A 26,044-nucleotide genomic window follows, 5' to 3' on the forward strand; every position below is an offset into this window, starting at 1 on the left:
TAAAAATCCTATGAAATACATTTATTTTAGTTCAGTAGAAAAGAGAAAATAGAGTGGAAATACCATTCCTTAAGTCAAAGCTAATGGGAGAGAAAACAAGGAGAAACAAAAGCTCTGACTTTATCCTCATCTACATCCTCTTGCCAGGAAGTAACATATGCAACAAAATAAACTTAAAATAAATTTAAAATTTCAAATCCTATGATTACTTCAGTCCTTGGAGTTTTATTTCAAATGCCCTCAAGCCTTTGTCGAAAGTCGCCTGCACGATGAGGCCTCTCTGGACCACACTATTTAAAATCACACTCTCTTTTCTCCTCTTCTTCCCACCACACAATCCTCTGATTTCTACGTTTCTTTCTTTTCAAATAGCACTTATCACCTTCTAACATGCTCTGTAATTTCCTTATTTATTATGTTCTTGGTTATTGTTAGTCTCACCCACTAGAATGTAACCTCTGAGAAGGCAGTATCACTGAATTTTTACTCACTGATGTATTCCATGTGGTACACTGGTACACAGTAGGTACTCAATAAATGCTTGTTGAATAAACGGATAAATGAATGAAGTGAAACACTGCCATTTTGTATTTTCTCCAATATATGATTACCGTAACAAATTTTGTAATGGGAAGCATAAATGGCAAGAGATAGGAGCAATGAGTGTACCATAGGGGCTGGCCCAGTGGCACAGTAGTTAAGTTCGAGCACTTTGCTAGGAGGCCTGGGGATTGTGGGTTCAGATCCCAGGGATGGACCTACACATCACTCATCAAGCCATGCTGTGGTGGCACCCCACATACAAAATAGAGGAAGACTGCCCCAGATGTTAGCTTAGCAACAATCTTCCTCACTGGGGGAAAAAAAAATGTACTGTAACCTCTCAAGGAATAAACTCTCTCCCTCTTTAGGATAGAGGCCAAGGCTTTTTGACTTTATATTTTCATAAGCTACCACTGTGCCTGGAATATAGAAGTGTTCAATAAATGATTGTAAAAAGAAAGAATAATTGATTCCCAAAAGACAGAGGGATGTTGCAAAGAGAAAATTAGCTGACATGCCTCAAAACCCAACTTCTAAAAAGGAAACATAAATACCTTTAATGCTGTCTGAAGTTTTTTTTTTTAATGAATAATGTGCTCAAAACTAGATCAAAGCAGCAAGATGAAGTATTACTTTTATTTTCAAATGAAATATGTTCCTCCCCAATCCTTTTGTCCCAAAGGTGTGTCCATTAAAGCTCCTTGAAAATTTCTGCCCAATGGTGTTCCTAGGGTAGCATCACTGTGGTGAATTCGTCAGGATGTAGGGTGAGGCCTTGCATTCTCCCAACATCTCCATTTCACAGGGAGAGACTCATCTTAACCAGCATCCTTAGTCAATTACAGAAGAACCAAAATGCTAATTAATAAATTTACAATAACATGCACTGTATCTCATGCGATGCTGAAGAGACTTCCCTCTTGGGAATTATTTATTGAGTACTTCCTGTACCATGTATAGAAAGAAAAAAAAACTGTCCCCCCGCAACTTTTTTAAAGCTATGGACATTAAACAAGTCAGTTTACCTTTCTGGGACTAATTCCCCCTCATCAGTAGTTGGAGGACGTTAGAAAAGATAAACTCTAAATTCCTTTCTACACTAAGATTTCAGGATTATTTTTGAAATGAGAAGCATTCCTGACTCAACTTTTTGCTTATTTAGCCCTAGATTTGGAGCATTTGTAACACACACTATTTTTTTTTAACAAAAGCAGATACTAGAAATTTATGTCTCATTATTTCCTAACAATCTGGTAGAAATGAGTTCCCTGAAAAAATCAAGTCAACAAATTTGCCTTTCCGGAACATACCATAGATAGCTTTTGTATTTTAGAGCTTATTTTAAAAACATGCCCAGATTTTCCTAGATTTTAGCTTCTACTTTCTGAATTGTAACAGATTACAGGTCATAAATTTAACCTTCTTAAATTCCACAGATATTCATTGAACACCTTCACTGACACTAGCATTGAACACCAAGCACCGAAACTATGCCTTAAAAGACCTTGGAAGCACAGAATTGTGAGTTTCAGCTAAAAAAAAGGAAATAATTTTAATAATTTACGTTCTTTCTTTTTACCAAGTGGAATCTATTTCCATAAAGTCTTTATAAGCATATCTACAATACATTTGAACTTCTCTAATTCAGATTTTATAATACAAATTCTGTTAAAGTTTATTTGGTAGTTTTGTTCTAATCAACCTGAACTGTTTGCAATGTAAAACCACAGTGTAATCCAAGTTGTAACAGAATATGCTTAGTTTTAAGCATTCCATGAAACTATTTATAAATGGTATGCTAATTTAAATAATTTTTATTCTTTCAATATTTTTTCTTTGAAACACATTAGTACAGGTTATTACTTAAAACTGTATTTACTTTCAGAATACAGTTTTAATACCCAAAATTCCATTCTTAAGGTATGATTTCTTCATATTTTATTGTTTCAATCTCATTTTCTAAATCATGAGAAGACAGTTACACATCTACTTTTGTGAACTACGAACATTCTTCCAGAATGTTCCCTGAATTATGAGAAACACTTCTGTCTGTATGGGAGAAGATTAGTCAGCAAGAGAAGACTGAGCTGTCATAAAGCTACAACAGAGATGAGCCAAGAACCTGCTATTATATGTAATCAGGCCTATCTAAAATTAAATTAAATTTAATTAAAGTAGAAATTAAATGATTAAAGTAAAATAAAATAAAATCTCCTAGCATATTTAGCTCATACATCTTTAAGGCACATAACCTAAGAAGAGATGAAGTTGTATCATTGTTCTTTCAGTCAGATACATAGAGATGATCAGGAAAAGGTCATTTTCACAGTCAGTTCTCTGGAAGCATTAAATTGAACACCATAGAAGAAAAAAGGGAATTTTTCAAAAGTTCTCAGTCCTTCATGTATTGATTCATTCAGTAAGAGTTTGAGTACCTACTATCCACAAAGCATTATGCTATCTGTGAAAGATGGAAAATATGACGGGAGAATACTACTGTCTACTAGCAAGGTGCTACCTGTTTTCCTTTGTTGTTTTTTTTGTGTGTGTAACCCACATATTAACGATGTGACGTCATTATTGTTTTTATTCTATTTAATAAATGATGAAAGAGGATCTGGTAGGGGGATTAACTTGTTTAAGAATCACTGAACAAGCTTTAAAATTAAAGTGGGTTTCAAATCCCGGTGTTCTGTTTTGTAAGGCCAGTGTTCTTTCTAGAACACCACACTGCTGCCTACAAAATGAAGTCAAGCACAAGTCCTGTCTCAAAGCACTGAAATTCTAGTTCACTGTTTCTCAATCCTTTATAACCCACGGCTCACCACAGGTTCACAATGGCAACAGAACACAGTGCTGATAGCAAATACAGTATCATTCTTAATTCTATATTGATATAACATATATACGTCTTAACTAAAGAGAGAAGAAAAACAAATATATTTTCCAAAAGAGAGTATCTGATATATTCTGTTAATAATTTATAAAATTCTTTGCTTCTTCTGGTTGGTTAGAGCTCTACTGTACCAGCCAAGGGAGGAAATACCTATTGTGTTTTGTTTTACTTCAAATATACAGCAAGTGTCTCTGTTTGCTTGGGCTAAATAACTAATAATAAAAACTGATTTCCCTGTAAACTTCAATTCTCAGTACTTCTTCATATATACTCCTCTCATCTTCACATACATACTTTACTAGTGATGCTCTCACTCCTCTCCACCTTATCCAAAACCTACTCAATTTTTATAGGACCAATTCAAATTCCACCTGCCTACTCTGATCACAACAGACCCCTAGACTTTCCTATTTGTTTTTTTTCCTGCTGAGGAAGATCTGCCCTGAGCTAACATCTGCACCAATCTTCCTCTATCTTTTATCATGTGGGCCATCAGGACAGCATGGCTGCTAACAGAGTGGTGCAGCTCCACACCCAAGAATCAAATCCTGGCTGCTGAAGTGGGGTATGCTGAACTTCACCACTAGGCCATGGGAGCTGGCCCAAGACTTGTGTGTGTTTTTACTGAGCACTTATTGAGCATTAATATGAGCATTTATAATGAGCCAAATGCTGTCCTTTCTAATAGAGGGTAACTAAGGGTAAAGCCAGACACACACATGATGCAATAAATGTGGCCCGTGTTATAATGGGGTGTGGAGTAAAACATCAGGGGAATGCAGAGTCAAGATTGATTAGTTCTGCTTATGGGAGTCAAAGAAATATTCGGAGAGGAAACAGAATTGCCTTGGTCTGGCCTCCAAGTCCCGTTTGCCCCACCTTCTCTTCCTAAGCTTATCTTGCACAAGACCCTTCATACTCCAATCGTTCCGCCCTAATTGCATTGATTGCTCTTCTCTAAAACAAGTTCCATCATCTCTCAATTCTTTGCCTTTGTTCTTCCCTTTCCTTCTAGTTAGAATTTCTGTTTCTCATCTTCCTCTGTTGAAATCGTGTCCATTTTTCAAGGTGTGGTTGAAATGCCAACTCCATCATGAATATATGGCTATTTCTTTCAACCATAAACAACATTTTCCTCCTCTGAATTTTTAAACTAGGATTTTATTAACATAAGGACTGGTTTCCCTATGAACCTCAATTTTCCCAATTCTTAGATAAAATCACCTTTACCTCTTGGAAAACTGTCAATTCCTTAAAGGCCAAAATTTGATCTTATTCTCTATTATAATTATTTTGAAATACGTTTAAAAAAAATAGCAAGTATTCACCATCCCATACATACCCCCATCATCAGTTTGAGCATAGTGTTCTTTTAAACAGCATTTTGAAGTAGGACTGACAGACACTAAATGGCACATATTTAAAGTATATGATCTAATAAGTTTTGACACATATATACACCTGTAAAACCATCATCACAGTCAAGATGATGTTTCCCCCAAAGTTTCCTAATGACCTTCATAGTACCTCTTGCATCACAACTGCTTCTTACATCCCCAGGCAACTGGTATTTTCTGTCACTACGTATTAGTCTGCATTTACTAGAATTTTATGTAATTGGAATCATATGTACTCTCTTTTCTCTAGTTTATTTCACTCTGCATAATTATTTTGAGATACATCCAAAGTAACATATCAAGAGTTCATTCTCTTTTTAATGTTGAGTACTATACCAATTACGTATCCTTTCACCTGTTGATGGCTATTGGGGTTGTTTCCAGTTCTTGACTTTTACAAATAATGTTGCTACGAATGTACAAGTCTTTGTGTGGACATACGCTTTCATTTATTTTGAGTAAACATCTAGGAGAGGAATGGCTAGATCATATGGTAAGTGTGTATCTAATATTTTTAAAAACTGATAAATTATTTTCCAAAGTGGTTGTAACGTTTTACATTCTCACCAGCAATGTACAAATGTTCAGTTGCTCCACATTCTTACTAAAACTTGTTGTGGTTAATTATTTTTTAAAATTTTAGCCTTTCTAATAGGTACACAGCAGTTCCTCATTGTGACTTTAATTTTCCTAATCAGTAATGATTTTGATCATTTTCCATGTGCTTATTTGCAATCCATATCTCTTCTTTGAAAAAATGGCCATTTAACTCTTTTGTCCACTTTTAAATTGGGTTGTTTGTTTTCTTACTATTGAATTGTATGAGTTCTGTCTACATTCATGATACAAGTCTTTCATTAGATATTTGATTTGCAAATATTTTATCCCACTCTGTGGCTTGTCTTCTCATTCTCTTAAGTGTCTTTTGAAGAACAAAAGATTTTCACATTGATGAAACCCAGTAACGGATCGGATTATACTTTTTTTTTGATCTTTATATATTATACTTTTGCTGTTATATCTAAGAAAACTTTGCTTAACCCAAATTCACATTTGTTTCTCTAGAAGTTTTATAGTTTTAGGTTTTAAAATTAGGTCTTTGATTGATTTTGAGTTATTTTGAATATGATGCAAAGTATGGTCCAAAGTGTTTTGTTTGTTTTGCATGTGGATATCCAATTTTTCCAGTATCATTTTTTCTGAAAGACTATCCTTTCTCTACTGAATTGCTTTCCATATTTGTCTGTATATGTAGGAGTCTATTTCTGGACTCTCTAATCTGTTCCATTGATCAACTTGTATATGTTTACACCAATACCACATCAATTACTGTTAACTAGAATTCTTGGAAACAGGTAGTGTTAGACTCCAATTTGTTCTTCTTTTCAAAGTTCTTTTGATTATTCCAAGTCATTTGCATTTCCATATGAATTTTAGAACCAGGTAGTTGATTTCTAAAAGATAAAGCCTGCTGGGGTAGGGGCCGGCTCAGTGGTGTAATGGTTAAGTTCACATGTTCTGCTTCAGTGGGCCGGGGTTTGCCGGTTCGGATCCCAGGTGCAGACCTACGCACCGCTTGGCAAGCCATGCTGTGGCAGGCATCCCGCATATAAAGTAGAGGAAGATGGGCATGGATGTTAGCTCAGGGCCAGTCTTCCTCAGCAAAAAGAGGAGGATTGGCAGCAGATGTTAGCTCAGGGCTAACCTTCCTCAAAAAATAAATAAATAAATAAAAATAAAGCCTGCTGGGGTTTTGACTAGGACTGTGTTGAATCCCAATCTGGGGAGAATTGACATATTAACAATATTGACTTGCATCTGATGAACACAGTTTATCTTTCCATCTATTTAGGTGTTCTCTAATTTTTCTCAGGAGCGTTTTATAGTCATCCACGTACAGGTCCTTCACATATTTGTAAAAAGATTCATCCCTAAGTATTTTATATTTTTGCTGTTATTATAATTGACATTTTATTAAAATTTTAATTTCGGATTGTTCATTGCTAGTATATAGAAATACAATTGATTTTTCTACATTGAACTTGTATCCTGCAAACTTACAGAACACTCTTGCTGGTTTGAGCAGCTCTTCTGCAGAAAACATTACATTTTCTATATAAAGGATCATGTCATCTCTGAATAAAAGGAATTTTGCTTATTTTCTAATCAGAGTGGCTTTAAATTCTTTTTCTTGCCTTAATTTACCTGCTAGAAACAGATAGAAAGATAGATAGACAGATATAATATACATATAGTGTATACATACGCACACTATATTAACAAGAGGAGGTGAAAATGAACATCCTTGTTTTGTTTCTAACCTTAGGGGGGAAGCATTCTGTTTTTCACCATTAAGTATTTTTATGGACGCAATTGTGTCTCCCCAAAATTCCAATGTTGAAGTCCTAATCTCTAGTACCTAAGAATGTAACTGTATTTGAAAACGAGGTCATTAAAGAGGTAATTAAGTTAAAATGAAGTCTTTAGTGTGGGCCCTAATCCAACATGACTGGTGTCTCTATGAGAGGAGGAAGACTTTGGATACAGACATGCACACATACGGAGGAAAGATCATGTGAAGACAAAGGGAGTAGACAGACATCTATAAAGCAAGGAGAGAGGCTTCAAAACGAAATCAGCTCAGCCAACATCTTGATCTCAGACTTCTAGCCTGATGAACGGGGAGAAAATAACTTTCTGTTATTTACAGTATCCAGTCTGTGCTATTTTGTTATGGAAGCCCTAGCATATTCATACAAGTATGAGGTTAGTTACATTTTTTTTTGGTAGATGCCCTTATCAGGTTGAGAAAGAAAACTCTATTTCTACTTGTTGGGAGTTTGTTTTGTTTTGTTTTGTTGTTTTTGCTGAGGAAGATTCACCCTCAGCTAACATCTGTGCCAATCTTCCTCTATTTTGTACGTGGGTCGCCACCACAGCATAGCCACTGATGAGTGGTGTAGGTCCATGCCCGGGAACAGAACCCAGGCCACTAAAGTGGAGTGTGCCAAACTTAACCACTAGGCCACGGGGCTGGGTCCTGTTGGGAGTTTTTATCAGGAATGGATACCAAATTTTGGCAAATGCCATTTCTCTATTGAGATCATCAAAAATATTATTCTACTTTTGTTGTTAATATGATAAATTACATTGATGTTTGAATTTTAAACAACTTTGCATTACTGGAACAGTTATCACTTTGTTGTGATATATTATCCTTTGATTTGCTAAACTTGTACAGTCATGTGCTGCATAATGATGTTTCAGGCAATGACAGACCACATATATGATGGTGGTCCCATAAGATTAGTACCATATAGCCTAGGTGTATAGTGGGTTATACCATCTGGGTTTGTGTAAGTACTGTAGGGGAGGAAGAAATTTTCCTCTACCCTTCTAGCTTCTTCTGGCTTATCTAAGAATTAAATTTGACATGAGACAGATTAAGAGGAGAAAAACAAACCAAAGTTTAATAACACGTATACATGGGAGAAACCCAAGAAAAATGAGTAACTCACCAAAATGACCAAAGCCCTCACTTTAAATACCATCCTCAGCTAAGACAAAACAAGATGTTGAGGGTGGCGAGAGTCAGGCACTTCAAAGGAAAGGAAGGCAATTCACAGGTAGGTGGAAAGGAGCAAATTGTTTGGAAAACAAGTGTTTGTTTGGCCAAACAAAAACAAAAGAAGACAGAGGGGAGCCCAACAAACAGACTTTTCTAGGTTCCTTCATGTCTACCATCTAGTTCATGTTACGCTAAGACAATAGCTCACTTCCCAAGATCCGTTTTTTAAATCTGAATTCTTATAAGCAGTTAAGGAGAAGGTGATGAGAACATCTTTCTGAGTTGTCTGTTTCTTAAAAACGATCAGCCTAAAATAATCTTCGTGTTGAAGAGACACAATTTGGGATGGCAAATTTTGTTCCCCTTCTGTACACTCTATGATGTTTGCACAAAGACAAAATCGTGTAACGACGTTTCTCAGAACATATTCCGATTGTTAAGAGACACACGACTGTATTAAGAATGTCTGCATCAATCAATGTTTATAAGGAATGTAGATTGGTAGTCTTCTTTCCTAATGTCTGTCTCATTTTGGAATCAGGGTAATGCTGGCTTCAGAGAGTGAGTGGGGAAGTACTTCCTCCTTTTCAATTTTCTGGCAGAATCTGTGTAGAACTGGTATTTTCTCTTACTTAAATGTTTGATAAAATTCACCAGTAAAACCATATTGGGACTACAGTTTTCTTAGTGGGAAGATTGTTAAATATAAATTCAATTTTTTTTATAGATTTATAGCTATTCGGGTAATCGATTTCTTTTTGAATGAGTTTTGGTAATTTGTGTATTGTAAGAAATTTGTCCATTTCACCAAAATTGGCAAATTTATTGGTATAAAGTTATAATAATCTTCTTTTATTATCCTTTTAAGATCTTTAGAATCTGTAGTAATTCCATTTCTCTCTTTCTTCATATTAGTAATTTGGATCTACTCTCTTCTTCCTGATCATTTGGCTAAAGGCTGATGATTTTATTGATCTTCTTAAAGAACCGGCTCTTGGTGTTGAAAATGTGATCTTCCCTATTGTTTTGCTGCATTCTATTTCAATGATTTCTGTTCTTCTCTTTATTATTTATTTCTTCTATGTATTTCAAGTTTAAAAAATTGTTTTTCTTTTTATGCAGTTGTATTTTTGAAACCTTACTTCTTTTTCTAATATAGGCATTTAGTTCTATAAATTTCCTCGTAATACCGCTTTAGCAGTATCTCTCAATTTTTGATACATTGTTTTCATTTTCATTCCATTCAAAATATTTTGAAATTTTTTGAAAATTTCTTTTTTGATCTATGGGTCATTTATAAGCGTGCTAATTAGTTTCCAAATATTTGAGGATGTTCTGGAGATGTTTCTGTTGTTGATTTCTAACCTAATTCAATTGTAGTCAGAGGACATGCTCTGTATGACTTTAATTATGTTGAATTTACTAGCTTACGTTCCATGCACACTTGTTAAAAACGTGTATTCTACTGTTATAGAGTGGAGTGTTCTATAAAGGTCAATTGGGTCAAGTTGGATGATAACATCTTATAAATATTCTATATTCTTACTGATTTTCTGTTCTTTTTTTTTGTTCCTGTCAATTACTGAAAGAGAGGTCTTTAAATTCACAACCATATTTGTGGATTTGTCAATTTTTCACCAGTTTTTGCAAGGTATGTTTGGAAGCTCTTTGTTAAGTATATGAATATTTAGAATTATTACATCCTCTCAATAAATTGACCCTTTTTTCATTATGGAATGACCTTCTTTCTTTCTGGTATTATTCTTTGCTCTGAAATCTACTTTGATGTTAATACAGTCAAACTAACTTTTTACTTTCAACCTGTGTGTGTCTTTATATTTGAAGCATGTTTCTTATAGGCAGCATACAGTTGTGTACTACTTTTTTATTCAGTTTGAAAATCCCTTTTAAAAGGTATATTTAGATCACTTGCATTTAATGTGATTTTTGTGTGCTAAAGTTTAGTCTATCATCTTTGCCATTTGATTTTTATTCATCACATCTGTGAAAATTATCTGGTGATGATTTCTTTCAGCTTTTGTATATTTGAAAACATCTCTAGTTAACCTTTATTTTGAAAAGTAGTTTCGTTGACAAGTTTTTTCTCTTTCAGTACTTAAACATGTTCCACTCTCTCCTCATTTGCATTATTTCTGGAAAGGAATCTGCTGTAATTCTTATGTTTCTCCTCTGTATGGAATTTTTTTTTTTGTTTCAATTTTTGTTGCTTTTAAGACTTTCTCATTATCAGCAATTTTGAGCAATTTGACCCTGATGTGCCTTGGTATAGCTTCTTCTGTTTGGGGTTCACTGGCGCTCATTGAGCTTCTTGAGTCTGTAGGTTGGCAGTTTCAACAAATTTGGAAATTTTTTTTTTTTTTTTAAAGTAATTGGAAAGCAATTTATGGAGAACTTGAGAATTTTTTTTTTTTTTTAAAGATTTTATTTTTTCCTTTTTCTCCCCAAAGCCCCCCGGTACATAGTTGTGTATTCTTCGTTGTGGGTTCCTCTAGTTGTGGCATGTGGGACGCTGCCTCAGCGTGGTCTGACGAGCAGTGCCATGTCCGCACCCAGGATTCGAACCGACGAAACACTGGGCCGCCTGCAGCGGAGCGCGCGAACTTAACCACTCGGCCACGGGGCCAGCCCAACAAATTTGGAAATTTTTAAATAATTGTTTTTTCAAATGGTTTTTTCCAACCATATTTTCTTTCACTTCTGGCACCCTATGTGTGTGTGTATATATATATATATATATATATATATATATATATGAAACCCTTAATTTTTCCCCCACAGCTCACTGGTGCTCTGTTGATTTATTTTGATTTTCTTTTTAATTTTCATTTTAGATAATTTATATTGCTATGTTTTCACATATACTTATTTTTTCTTCTGCTATTTCTAATCTGCTATTAATCCCATCCCGTGTATTTTGCATTTCACACACTGTAGTTTTCATTTCTAAAAGTTTGATTTAGTTCATTTTAATATCCTTTCCATCTCTACTTAATTTTTTGAACACATGGGATTCAGCTATAATAAATGTATTAATGTTCTAGTCTGCCAATTCTAACATCTGTAAAAGTTCAGTATCAGTTGATTTATTGATTTAATTTCCTAATTATGTGTCATATTTTTGTGCTTTTTGCCACGTCTTGTAGTTTTTGATTGAATATCAGACATTGTGATTTTATCTCTTTGAGGGTTGGATATTTATATTCCCATAAATATTTTTGAGCTCTGCCCTAGCATGCACTTGGAAGAAGTTTGGTTTTTTCAATTTCTGCTGTTAAGATTTGTTAAGCAGGACTGAAATGCTCAGGCCAATTATTCCCCAGGACTGAGGCAAGATCCTTCTGTGTACTCTAACCAATTGCTTGTGAATCATGAAGTTTTGCAGTCTAACTAGTGGGAAGAGACACTATTCTTGGCCTGGCATTATTCTCTTTTATCCTTCCGGGTGACTCTTTCTCTGGCTTTGGATAGTTTCCTTACACAGTGGCCTAATCAGTACTCAGCTGAATACTGAGAACCCTGTGCATATCTCAGAGTTCTCTGTCTGTGCAGTTCTTTCTTTTCCAGTACTCTGTCCTGCAAACTCTAGCCACCTTGGTTTCCCCAGACTCTTACCGTGTCTCCTCAATTCAGTGAGTCTGCTAGACTCTATCTGGGTTCCTCCTCCTCGTACCACAGCCTGGAAAATTTGATAAGGTTGTATTCTAGGGCCATTGTTAAGCTCACCTTGTTTGTTTCCCATACCTCAGGGATCCCTATTCTTCACTGACTGATGTCTAGTCTCTCGAAAATTGTTTCATATATTTTTTCGATTTTTTATTTGTTTCAGATTTGAGTGTAAATATGGTCCCTGTTACCTCATCTTGGCTTAGAGCAGAATCTAGTAGGTATTTAATACCTTTTGGATCCTGTGATTAGTATTCCATATTTTTTTAAATTAAAATATTAACATTATGGTGCTGTCTTGAGCTCAGCTAAAAAGCACTTGAATCTACATTATCTATACACTCTATTTCGTGCACTCTTTAGCTCACATTTTCTAATCCACTTAGCTTCTCTTGACCACAAAAAGTTTTTCACTCTCTTTTTTCAAAGTTAGCTGATGAGTAAGCTATTTTAAACATAGGTTTAAATGAGAAAAGCAAGATATTTTAAGTTAAAAAAAATCACAAAATGCTGAACTCTAAATTTTCTCCACTACTTTTAAATCATTTATGTCTACAAAACCCCTTTCAGTAAAACATTGTGTACAATTTTAATCCGATGCCAAAGACAAAGAGACCTTTGCATGCTGCTGATGCACTGGCCACTGTGGCACTGCCAGCGACCATGGTATTCACAAGTGTAATGGCATTTCCATGACACTAATGCATTCTGTAGTGACAGGCTCCTTTTCGCTTAACTTTTTGTCAGCATTATCTGTGCAACTTTTAAAATTATTTGAAGAAATATTTAAAACTATCTGAAGACCTTTAACAAAGTACTAAATATAAAACATCAATATAACTTAGTGATAATCTTTAATTCCTTATGCAATAGGATAGAAGCTAGAAATGAAAAAGTAACTCTAAGGAAAGGCTATAAATTTTTTCTTGCTTAACTGTGCTCGATAGAGACTGCCTGGAGCATGTTCCTATAAACAGAGTGCTTGGAAAAATGCCATGCTTAATTTCTTGTATCTTTTCTTCATTTCCTTGGGATCATATATGTTTACCACTATTTTTTTCCTCTGGGCTATCATCTTTTTTCACTGGTATTTCTACCCTAACCCTTAAGACAATGTTTAAGGGTTAGGAATATTACGTCAATACCAAATCTTAATTTTCACTATTACTAAAAACATCTTACTTAACCGTATAACTATTTTCACCGATTACACACAACCATTCTTTTCTTTTTTTCTTTTTTGAGGACGATTAGCCCTGAGCTAACTGCTGCCAATCCTCCTCTTTTTGCTGAGCAAGACTAGCCCTGAGCTAACATCTGTGCCCATCTTCCTCTACTTTATACGTGGGACGCCTACCACAACGTGGCTTGCCAAGTGGTGCCATGTCCGCACCCAGGATCCGAACCAGCGAACCCCGGGCCGCTGAAGTGGAACGTGCACACTTAACCGCCGCACCACCAGGCCAGCCCCACAACCATTCTTTTTTTCCCACATTGGCTAGAAGACTTTCAATATTCTTGGATAGCCTTCCTACAGTCTTCATATCAGCTCACTCTCATAGTTTCCTTCCTTCCTGCCTTCCTTCCTCTTTCCTTCCTTCCTCCTCTTCTCCCTCCCTTCCCCCCTCCCTCCCTTCCTCTTATTGTTGCCCCCTCCCTCCCTCCCTTCTATCTCCAAAAAATCCCAACTCCTTATGTTTTATACTTACCTCAGCTGTCATATTAAAATATATGGAACCAAAGACCCTTGAATGCTAAACTACATATGTCTCCAAACGTCTCAGGTGTGTCAGGGAGGTGTTTAATGCAATTAAATAGTTTTTGGCAACTACTGAATGTCAGAAATCTGTCTGAATACGTTTTCGTAATTATTACTTTTTTATAGTTACCATAGTGAAAATATAGTACAAAAATCAATCAACATATTTGCAGTTTTCAAATGTCACATTCTGTACACATCCTATCTTTAGCATACCCTTGTCCCTGCTGCTGTGAATAACACGGGGCACAGATTGCCTCTGAGGCAACAAGTTACTGTCAGAACATTAAGTATGTTGTTTTCTCACCACATCTAACAATTAAAATAGACAAACACACACCATTAAGTCAATCAGTAGCTATTACTCAGAGTCAGAGGCAGGTGGAGATTGGGAGTGTTTACTTAGATTGTATACGCACAGAGTCAGATTAAGATATTTGTTTTAGTCCGTGACTTAAAGTCAGTCAGTCAATCAAATGTTGTCAATTATCATTAAAAAAAAAATAAATGTTATGGCTTGTCTATACACACTGCAATTTTTGTCCGAGCTCATCTTTGGCAAAGAAAACTGCTTGGGATATCTGCCACCCATAGATGAAGACATTTTAAAAGGCTGTTGTGTAAAAGACAATAGTAGAATTTACTGCCCCAAAAATCTCTTAGCCTTCACTTCAGAATTTTTTGGAGGTATTTTATCATGTTTTGATTTCCTCTCTTCCCTTTTAAAAAGTAATTTTCTCTCTGAGAAACAGATCTTTATGAGTAATTCAACAACACCAAGACTAGTCTTTTTCATCTCGTACATAATCAAAGAAGTACTAGCTTATTTTTATAATAAAATATATCATATATAATAAAAACAATCATCATCATCATTGTCATCATTTAATGAATGGTTATTATGTGCCAGGTACTGTGCTAAATGCCCTATAAGACATTATTTCATCTTATCCCTAAATAATCCACACAATTTAGTGAGCACTGCCTCCATTTTATAGAGGAAGAAACTGAGGCTTAACTGACGACAAAAGTTTTACTTAATAAAAGTAAAAAAAGAAAGAAAGCTTGGAAAAGAAGTGTTATGTTTTACATAGGGTTTTACATAATATATAGATATCTAATATATGCTGCTGTCATTAAAAATCAGCTTCAGGGGCTGGCCCAGTGGTGTAGTGGTTAAAGTTCATGTGCTCTGCTTTGGTGGCCCAGGGTTTGCATGTTCAGATCCCGGACACGGACCCACACACATCAGGCCATGCTATGGCAGCATCCCACATACAAAATAGAGCAAGACTGGCAACAGATGTTACCCCAGGCCCAAACATCCTCACCAAAGGAATCAACTTCAGTTTAATAATTAGTTATCTTAATAGTTGTTTAAATATAAAAACTACTTTTTAACTACTATTGATAATTATTTGATCAGTTCGTTGGCATAGTTAAAATTAAATGAGCATAGCAGAAATTTGATTTACAATTAGAAAAACTAAACACATTTCTATAGGCCTTTAAGAAAAGAAGCTTTTATCTTTTACCTATATTTTTAAGGAATAAAAAATGAAATAAATTTCCTACAACCATTACCACACTCTTTCTCTCACATTATTCTTTGCACCATTTCCCCTTTTAGAATTATGCAAGAAACTTATAGCAATTATTACAAAGGAAAGACACATATTATTTTCATGGTTAATTAGCCTCAATTCATATTTTTACTTCAAATTAAATCAAATAGCTAAATTTTTATACACAACTTTTCACTTGAACTGTTATTCTTTAAGAGCTGGGCAAGTTGCATTGACTTTATCTGTAATTTCACAGAGGTCGTTAGATTTATTAGTTGCAGAATACCTGCATCTGTGACATTGACAGCAACAGCAGTGTATCTGGAAAATGACATGATTGAATCAGTTCTGGTAAGGGTTATGTATTATTTAGAAAAGACAGGTCAAATAAATTGAAGTAAGCTCTACATGTAGAGCATGTGGCCCTCTGGAAGAAACTGGGCGCCTAGGATGCAGAGTGGAGGCTACCCGAGGTCTTACAGCAGTTTATAAGCTCATTAGGCAGCCCACAAGAACTAAAAGATCTAATCACTTGCCCCATAAGGAACTTAAGAAGTTTAGTATGACATGAAGAAGCTGTGTTCTTTCATCAGACATCAAAAAATCTATGATGAAAATAAAAACTAAAATTATACATTTTATTCAAATCAAAAGAACAAGTGGGCATGCCTGGATTTCTTCACGGCGCCACTCATCCACAGAGGTCATGCTCTGGACACTGCAAGCAGAGCCCCTTGCATGATGGTATGAAGGAAAGGGCCAGAATTGTAGAACTGAGGCTAGCATATTATACCATTTCCAGTTCATAAGCTCTTCAGAAGAAACAGAAGCCACAAATGTAGATTTCATCTCAGTGTTGTCATGAGAATCTGCTAAAGACATTCAACGTTTGAAATTAAAGGGCTCTGAGAGTCTCAAAAGTTCAAATCCTGCCAGTCACTTCACACACACAAAAAAACAAAACCAAAAATAACAATACAGTATAGTGATTAAGATCATGAGCTCCGAGCCAGAATGCCTAATTTAAATCTTGGTTCCATTCCTTATTAGTTGTATGAACTTTGGAAATTACCTCTCTTTTCTCAACTATAAAATGAAGATGTTAAGTATAATATCTACCTCATAGGGTTGTCGTGAAGATTAAAAGTATTAATAAGTGTGAATTCTTATGTCAGTATCTGTCCTAAAGTAAGCATGGGTAATGTGTTCTAACAGGTGCAATTATTTACACGAAACTGGACAGGTTGATGAACAGCTAACAACTGAAGACTCCACTATTTTGAACTGGTAAATAACTTGGAGGTCAATAAAATCATATATATACATACATTTTTAACAAATTGCATTTTATTTAAAAAATGTTTTTGGTGAGGAAGATTGGTCCTGAACTAACATCTGTCACCAATCTTCCTTTTTTTGCTTGAGGAAAATTGTCGCCGAGCTAACATCTGTACCAATCTTCCTCCACTTTGTATGTGGGATGCTGCCACAGTATGGTTTGATGAGCAGTGTGTAGGTCTGCACCCAGGATCCGAACCTGTGAACCACAGGCTGCTGTAGCACGGCACAAGAACTTGCTACTACACCACCGGGCCGGCCCCAATAAAATCATATTTTAAAGAAATAGAGGATTCTATAAATGAAGTATCAGCTTCCATGTGTTTGATCAGAATGAGCTGTGTTTTAATTTTGTGTAACTGTTCTTCAAGTAGAAACATTAGGATGTTTATGAATTGTCAAGTCTTCATTATTTGAGTAGGTCATTTAAAACAAAAACAAAACTAAAAACTGACTGTATTAAAAATAAACTAGGTCCTGCAAGAAGATCCCTGGAATGACAGAAGTGAGAATTTGAATCCCAGAAGTGTCCTAAATATTGAATTGTGGGCACATTGAATAATGTTTTGACTCAAACAATTGGGGAGGGAAATAATCAACACTTACTGGGCTGTCAAGGTGTAGTAGGCTTTCTGTAGACAGGTTCTTTCATTTTAATTTTCATAACAGTCCTATAAGGTTATTATCTCTGTGTGATAGCTAAGAAAACTGAAACTCAAAGGTCTGACAGCTGACCAGTGACGAGCTTGGATTGGGTTTATCTGACCCCCACCTCAATTCTCTTTTTGCTACTCTCTGCTGCTTTTATGCTTTTTCATGAAAACTGCTGGACTTCAGGCAAAGCTGCTGTTAGTTCCTTGAACATGGAGACAGAAGTGAGATTTGCCACATGGCTTTCAAGAATATTTCTGTTAATACCAGTTTTCCCATATACTTGGTCAAAGTTGGTGACTCTCATAAGTCATTCAAACTGTTCTTTTCAATGAATGAATTTTATTAAACTGCTTTTAAATTTATTTCTATTAATCAAAATTTATATTCTTGAACTGATAAAATAGGTGAAATTATCAACAGAAAATCCAAGAACTTCTCCTTTAAAAATTCTAAAAATGAAAAATTCCTACAATAGACAACTCAGCAGCACATAGGAAATAAAATGAGAGAGCCACATACAAGAAAACAGGGCAAATCAGCATCAACAGGTCAAGATCTACATAAGAGATCGCTCCCGTATCTTTTTTTTCTGGTGAGGAAGACTGTTGCTGAGGTAACATCTGTGCCAACCTTTCTCTATTTTGTATGTGGGATGCTGCCACAGCATGGCTTGATGAGCAGCGTGTAGGTCTGTGCCCAGGATCCGAAGCCACAAATCCCGAGCTGCCGAAGTGGAGCACGCGAACTTAACCACTACGCCACCAGCCGGCTCCTCACTCCTGTATCTAAACTGTAGAAATCTGAAGGGATATTTTGGCACTTCCTCTCATTATTATCTACACAGAGAGTTCACCTGAGTTCATGTTCCAAAGGAGAAAGTTTGATTCTCCTGATTTTGATTATAAAATACTATTTGGATTAAGACAAGGACTTGTGGAACCTGAACTGTACTTTGATCATATTACCTATGTGGGGATCTATAGATCAGTCTTCTGGCAGCTTCAAGTATCCAGAATGCTCCATACCTCAAAGTGGCCCACCTTTCCACACACCCCAATCTTTCCATGGTCCCATCCTCAGGCACAAATGAGACAAATGAGATTTAACACAAATGCACCACTCTTGAACAGAAAGTAGCAATGACAATAAAAGGGCTCAAAGATAATAAATGATAGCCCATGATTGTCTGGTCAGAAGGAAAAGAGCATGCTAACCGCCTAATGATGTCCATAAACAGTCAGCTGTTTTGATCTAAAGTGAAGATTCTAAAAACAGAGAGGGGATTTTTAAAGGTTCAATGTAGACTATGGGCAAATATCAATTCTTGGTATAATGGAGTTTTGGATATCCATATAAAATTCTCATTTATTTTAAGTCTGTGTAGAAATTTCCACTCTCAATCTTTAGAGAAATTCCTACTTCAATAATGACAAATAACCCAACTTTATCAATTTTGCCATTGATTTGCATGAGAACATTATTGCAAGTTGTCCATCGTCTGGAAAAATTAACATAGCGTTATACACAACATAATCTATATCCTTAAAAATAGCTCCAGCTCCATGTAACTGGGATTTAATAAATTCTCAGTCCAGATTTAAATACTTTGAGGGCAGGGCTCTTGTCCTGTTTACTGAGGTATCCCTAACACTTAGTATACTGGCTAAGATCTAGTGAGAATTTAATAAATAGGTGTTGAATATTTATTACTTAATTCAAATAAATATTATTTAAATTAATAATTCATTGCTTATTATTAATAATAAATCAATAAGTATTATTTAATTTAAATAATTATTTGTTGAATTTCTTGTATGCAGGATACTAATTCATTTGGAAATGTTTGCAAATCTGTGATTTAGAAATTAAATTTGAATTCGAAACCTATTCATTTGATTGATTGCAACATTAAAAGTTATCAGGTTTTTTTTTAATATTAACTATGTGTCAATTACAGCCCTGGCTTCTAATAAAACAGAAGTTACATTGACTTAAGTGAAATGCCACTTTCTATGAATAAACAGTGAGAAAAATAAAATAAAATTTTAGTTACCAAGCTCTATGTGAGATAAGTAATGATCAGATGGTACTAAATTAAAAACTTAAGATTTCAAGGAAATGTTTCAAATCACATTGTCTATTTTCAAGGACCAACAGTAATTAAAGAAATTTTATTCATCCTTTCCTCAAAAAAGCAATAGAAATAGGCATCTTCAAAATTTTGTGTCACTTTAAAAATAATCCATTATTCTGCCTTGTCCCTGATTCAGTGTTGGAAAACTAGCAACCTCAATCCTCTCTACAACCCACTTCAACTAGTTCTTATCTAGTAGGCAGAGAATATCCAGCACTGACGTGGGCTCCATGGAAGACATGAAGGAGCAGCAGAATGTTTCCTACTCGGGAACAGTGGACCATCTAGACGCAAAGATGAGCTGATGCTGTAACAAGGCTGGGTCACATACCAGCTTCCCTCTGTCCTACTGCTTTTATGTTTTAACCACAAATTTTACAAAGTGATTATTGTTTGTTCTGCAAAGTGGGAATAAGGATATAAAAGAAGATTGACACATTTCTTTTGATGGCAGTAAAATGAAATATTCAGTATTAACTGTTTTATTCAATTAGCCATAGCATCCATAGAAAGAGAGATACAGATAGCAGAAGAATGTTCTTTATAAATTGATTGTGTATGATTACGTGAATTAATCAGAGATACATGCTCAGCCATAACCTCTCCCTACAAGGCTGCACAATGAAATTTTGGTCCTCTCCATCAAATGTACTCCCACTACCCCAGTGTTTTGGGCCCCAGTCAATGGCTCCACTACGTATCCAGTTACTCAAGCCCTTGACTCTTTTTTTTCATCCTGTGCAATTAGTTCTCATCAGCTATACTTTTTAAATACCTCTTGAATATGTCAATCCCTTTCCTCTTTCCACTACTATCTCTCACCTGAACTACTTCCTCTCCACAGTGAACAGTGAGGGCCAATTACCTTAATGTACAGCAATATATACACTATACACACACACACAGTAAGATAAATACACTAACATACCGTAAAGGTAGGAACGATAAGATGTTCATTTTGATACAGGGGATAAACACAGTTTAAAATGAAGCATGACTTTTTAATCTCCTCATTACTACATTTTTCATTGAAATGACTATCACACTTTAACGAATATATTGCCAGTTGTCCTACATTCAGAAACATTCAATTGTTAAGATGCTGATAGGAATCATGGACCAATCATTGTACAAAGTTCGTGTTTAACAACGCATTATTCTGGAAATGGTTAATCAAACATGAGTAAAGCCATCCCTCCTTTGTCAAAGAAACTCCACACCACTCTTCTGAGTCACTTCTAGTCAATGGAACACATTCCATTTTAAAATCAGAGGGTTTGGCTGGATGCAAGCGAATGTACCTTACCATACTGCTCTAAAACACCATGATTTTTTTGCTTTCTTCTGACTTGTCACTCGAAAGCATCTCAGAATTGTGGGTAAGACTCTAAGCCAAATCCAGGCATTATACGCAAAGGCCACCCTATTACACAGAGCACCCCTAGAGTTTCCCTGTAACGCAGAGAGCCATGTCCCCTCTCTCTTCACCTTTGCTCAGGACCAGATCCCTCTTCTGGTAACCTATGCTGGGACTCTGCTCTCCCATTTATTGCCTCCACCATCTATGGCCTATAATGCTTCTTACTAATTTCTCATTCATTTTTAATTTAATTTTTATATAAATTATATATATTTATAAGTATATTATATTTTATATTTATATTAATGTTATATTATTTCATATTTATATTAATTTAATCATATGTCCCAAAGGAATACATATACATGGTTTTTAAGATTAAATAATTTTAGAAGGTTTATAACAGACCAGCTGCTCTCTAAGGCCTGGGGTGCAGCTGTCATCCTGGGATGTCCTTTTACCATCACCTTAAGGACTTCTTTTGTGTCTGTCCTATGCTGTTTATATCTATATATATCCCAGATTCTTCATTTCCCTCTGTTTCCTCCCATTCTTTTAGTAAAACACATTTCTAGTACCTACATGAGAGAGAGGACATAGAGATCCTTTTTTGAGGGTATCTCTATGATAAGATACATATCATATCATGTATGTATGTATGTACATGATGAGAATGTTTTACTCTTTCTGTCAATTGAAGGTAGCTTAGCTGGGAAAAGAATTATGAGATAGAAATAATTTATGGTCAGAATTCTGAAGCTATTTATTTATTTATTTATCTTTGAGGAAGATTAGCCCTGAGCTAAAATCCACTGCTAAACCTCCTCTTTTTGCTGAGGAAGATTGGCTCTAAGCTAACATCCATGCCCATCTACTTTATACGTAGGATGCCTGCCACAGCATGGCTTAATAAGTGGTGTGTAGGTCTGCACCTGGGATCTGAACTGGCGAACACTGCCGAAGCGCAGCGTGTGAACTTAACCACTATGCCACTGGGCTTGCTCACGCTGTTCTTAATTTTTTGTCCTCAGTGTTGCTGTTCAGAAGTCTAATACCATTCTGATTCCTGACATGTGACAGTTTTTGGGAGAGAAAGTCCTCTGGAAACTTAGATCTTCTTTTTATAAATAGCGTTCTAAAATGTCACGATGATGAATTGCCTTGTTTTGTTTTGTTTGCTAAGCATTTGAAGGGCTTTTACAGGATATATTCTTCAATTCTAGGAATTTTTATTATATTTTTTCTTTGATAACTTCCTCCCCTCTATTTTCTCTTTTCTTGCTTTCTGGATCTCCTATTATCCAGATGTTGGATATTCTGGGCTAAATCCTTCTTTCTTTCTTTTTTAAAAAAATATATTCTCTTGGTCCCCATCTATCACGCTAGGATACCTGTAAGAAAAATGTTCCTTTCTAATTTTTTAAATTGAAGTCTACCATACATAGAGTTCATGAATCTTCAATTGCAGTTAGTTAGATAAAATTTTACATCTGTATAGACCCACAAAACCACCACTAAGACCAAGATACAGAACATTTCCAACACTTTGTAAGGTTCACTTCTGACCCTTCCCAGCCAATACCCTGCAGCCTAAGGTAATCACCATACATGCTTGTATCACAGTCAGTTAGTTTTGCCTATTCTTGAACTTCATTTAAACGGAACCAGATAGTATGTACTATTTCATGTCTAGTTTATTTCTCTGAACAAATGTCTGTGAGATTCACCCATACTGTTATATGTAATAATATTTCACTTTTTAAAAATTGTTGTGTTGTATTTCATTGAGTGAATATATCAAAATGTATCCATTCTACTTCTGATGGACATTTGGGTTATTTACGATTTGGGGATACTATGAGTAAAGCTGCTGTAAATATTTCATAGATTTGTCCTCTATGGGACATTTATCTTGGGCACTGAGCTAAGAATGAAACTAATGGGTTGTAGGATAGGTCTGTGTTTATATGTTTAGCAGAAATTCTCACTGGCAACCCTTGGTATTGTCTGTTTGCTTTTTCTTAATTGTAGTCATTCTGGTTGGTGAACAGCTGTCTATCATTCTGGTTCACATTCACTTTTCAATCTTTTTAAATCTAGGTTCCATAGTCACCAAGGGCCAAATGCTAAGACTACTTTTTAGTCCTCAACCAACTTGTTCTGTTTGCTAGTTTCTGCTACTGGGCATGTCTCCCTTCTTTACACTTGCTTGCTCCTAAGCTCTCTTCCTTATATAACATAAAGATTTCAGTCTTTGGAACCAGAGTCCCGGATTCAAATTCTAATCTCACCAGTAACTAACAGAGTGACATTAGGGAAGTTACTTAACTTTCTAAACTTCAGTATCTATATCTTTAAAATCAAGCTAATTACATTTACCTTGTGGGGTAATTGTGAAAAATAAGTTATAACATATTTAGCGTATCTCAAACTTTTCTCCTCAAGCACCTCTTTGGAAGAAGAATATGAGTGTCTGACTCTTCCTAGGAAGTCAGGGGCTATATCCTTGACAAAGACTTCTTTTGTGTGTGTGTCATACTTAATTTTAAAAAACTATGTAAATTTTACACGTTGATTAATATCATGTTTATTTAAATTAAACCATTTACTAATTTTATTATGCTATAAAATAACATTGATGACTGATGATGCGGGAAGACAGAATATGTGTGTTCTCATTCACCCTGGAACACTGTCCTCCTTGCCCGGGGGGTAAATACACCTTTGATGAGAATAGACTACATAAACTTGTAGGCAGAGTAGCTGTACTTGTGACCTTCTCCACACGGTTTCAGAATCTGCCTTCTCCTCTTCCTCCTGTCTCTATTAAATATTGGTATTCCAGGCTCCCTTCCATGTGTCTTTTACATCCCCATTTCATCCACCGACACTCTAATGCCTCCTAAGTCTCTATTTCAGCTCCAATTTCTCTCCTAAAAATCATATCAAGATTTTTAATAATCCATTCAATAAATATAACCACACAGATACTATAAAATGATTATGTCCAAATCTCAATTTATTATCTTCTCTCCCAGCAAAGCTCTACTTCTCCATCTCTGCAAACGCAGTGACTCATATCACCTATAATCCAAAATCCTTACCGTGGTCTTCAATGTTCTATATGATCTTTGCCCTATCTACTCTGCAACCTCATCGTCTATACCACTCTGCCCATTATTCACTCTGCTGTAACACTTCAGGCTCTTTTTCAGTTCCTTAAACAAACCGAGCTCTTTTCTGTTTTAAGTCCTTTGAACATGTTATTCCCTTTTTCTGGAATGTTCTTCTTTGGGTGGGCTTTTCTCCCTCTTATATGTCTCAATTTAAATGTCGTCTCCTAGGGGAGACCACACTCCTAGTATTACTTTTTATTGTATCATTCTACTAATATCCTTCTTGCCCTTTTCTACAACCTGAAATTATCGTATCTGTTTTTGGTAATCTCAGCACATAGCACAGTGTCTGAATCAGAGTAAGTGCTCAGTAAGTATCTGTAGGATGAAGGCATTATGTATCACTCATTGTTCCCCTTCTCATCTAGTACTCTCCCTAGGAGGGGGTTAATCTTGGTCTTGTGGCCCCAAGCCTAATATCTGCTGTGCTGAGGGTGAGCCATGGGTTTCCCAATGCCCTCCCACTGAAGTCTCTCACCAGTGCCTCTGTGCTTGTCACGTCTGTGTGATCGAGCATTCCTCAGAGATGCATGGCTGTTTCTAGCTCTGAAGGCCAGCCTTGAACCACAGCCTACTTGGCTGGGAAAGTGGGGAATAAGTGGGTGTGGCTGACATCTGGCTCCAGACCTGCCAGCTTCCCAGTCACTGGGGCTCAATTCTCCTCTTTTCCTACTGAAGTAGTTAGTTTAGAATACAAAAGAAAAAGAAAGAAAAATTCTGTCTTAGGAATAGGAAGAAATTCAGTTCATTGGGCAGAAAGTACCTTGTATTGTTTTGCTTTTTCTCCTCAGCAGTTAAACAGGACTAGATTAAAAAATATGTATTAAATTGGGCCTAAGGCATCTGCTTTTCAGTCAATACCAAAACCATGACTAGGCTGGTGATATTTCTAGCAAAATTAAAAAATGCTATGAACAAGTTTTTATGTTCAACCAATAGCAACTGCCTAAGAAATATTAATATAGTCAGTTATTTGCCATTTTTATCACAAAGTCATCCTTCCTTTTTAATTATAAGTGTTTACACTTTTGGAATTGCATTTTTGAAAATAAACATGCTTAAATTTAATGCAAACAAAATCATGTGGGTTTTTTTGAGGAAGATTAGCCCTGAGCTAACTGCTGGCAATCCCCCTCTTTTTTTGCTGAGGAAGACTGGCCCTGAGCTAACATCCATGCCCATCTTCCTCTACTTTATATGTGGGAAGCCGACCACAGCATGGCTTGCCAAGCAGTGTCACGTCTGCACCCAGGATCCAAGCCGGCGAATCCTGGGCCACCGAAGCAAACATGTGCACTTAACCGCTGCGCCACCAGCCGGCCCCCAAACAAAACCATGTTTTAATCAAGGATGCCCATTTTCCCAGTAGTAGATATTAAATAGACTTTTTTCCTGACGACCTTTAAAGGTTGCAAAGCGTATGCTTCACCAACATTGTAGTGTTAAAGGCGTCAAAAATGATGACAAATTTCCAATTGTTTTCCAGTTAAATAATTCAAACTGATAAATTAACTTCCATGAAAAATAACTGTTTCACAGCTTCTCAAATTAAAAAAGAAATGAGTTATATTATACTTCTATGAAATAAAATTGTTTGAGGTAAAAAGGTCTTTTTGGGCACCAATCACTTTGAACATGAAAGTGAAAACTGCTTGAGATATATTCAAATATTGGGTCTAGTTTTCACAAAACCTTGTGTATTTACTATACAACCCAGAATGAATGTTTACTACATTTAAAACACAATCAGAACATTGAATTTGGTTGCCTTCTTTTATAATTCTCTCTTCAGTATCAGGCACACTAATTGTTATTTCAGTGTCATGTATTTGGTTTTTTTTCCCCTTTTCCTTCAAGCAGAACCTAAATGAAAAATACAGTGTAATCATAAGTTTAAAAAAAATCTTGTGCACACAAATTCCTAATGCACTGATTCACAGACCAACTTGGGATCACCGAGCATCTAGAGA

The 26,044-nt window shown here is 35.8% G+C and overlaps 1 protein-coding gene across 1 annotated transcript in view; it reads right to left on the bottom strand.

Moving 5' to 3' along the window:
* ADGRV1 (adhesion G protein-coupled receptor V1) overlaps nt 1-26,044 on the bottom strand; it is a 510,967-nt gene that overhangs the window by 171,852 nt on the left and 313,071 nt on the right. The window lies entirely within an intron of this gene.

Source organism: Equus caballus, chromosome 14 (genome assembly GCF_041296265.1).
Source record: "Equus caballus isolate H_3958 breed thoroughbred chromosome 14, TB-T2T, whole genome shotgun sequence".
Classification (NCBI taxonomy): domain Eukaryota; kingdom Metazoa; phylum Chordata; class Mammalia; order Perissodactyla; family Equidae; genus Equus; species Equus caballus.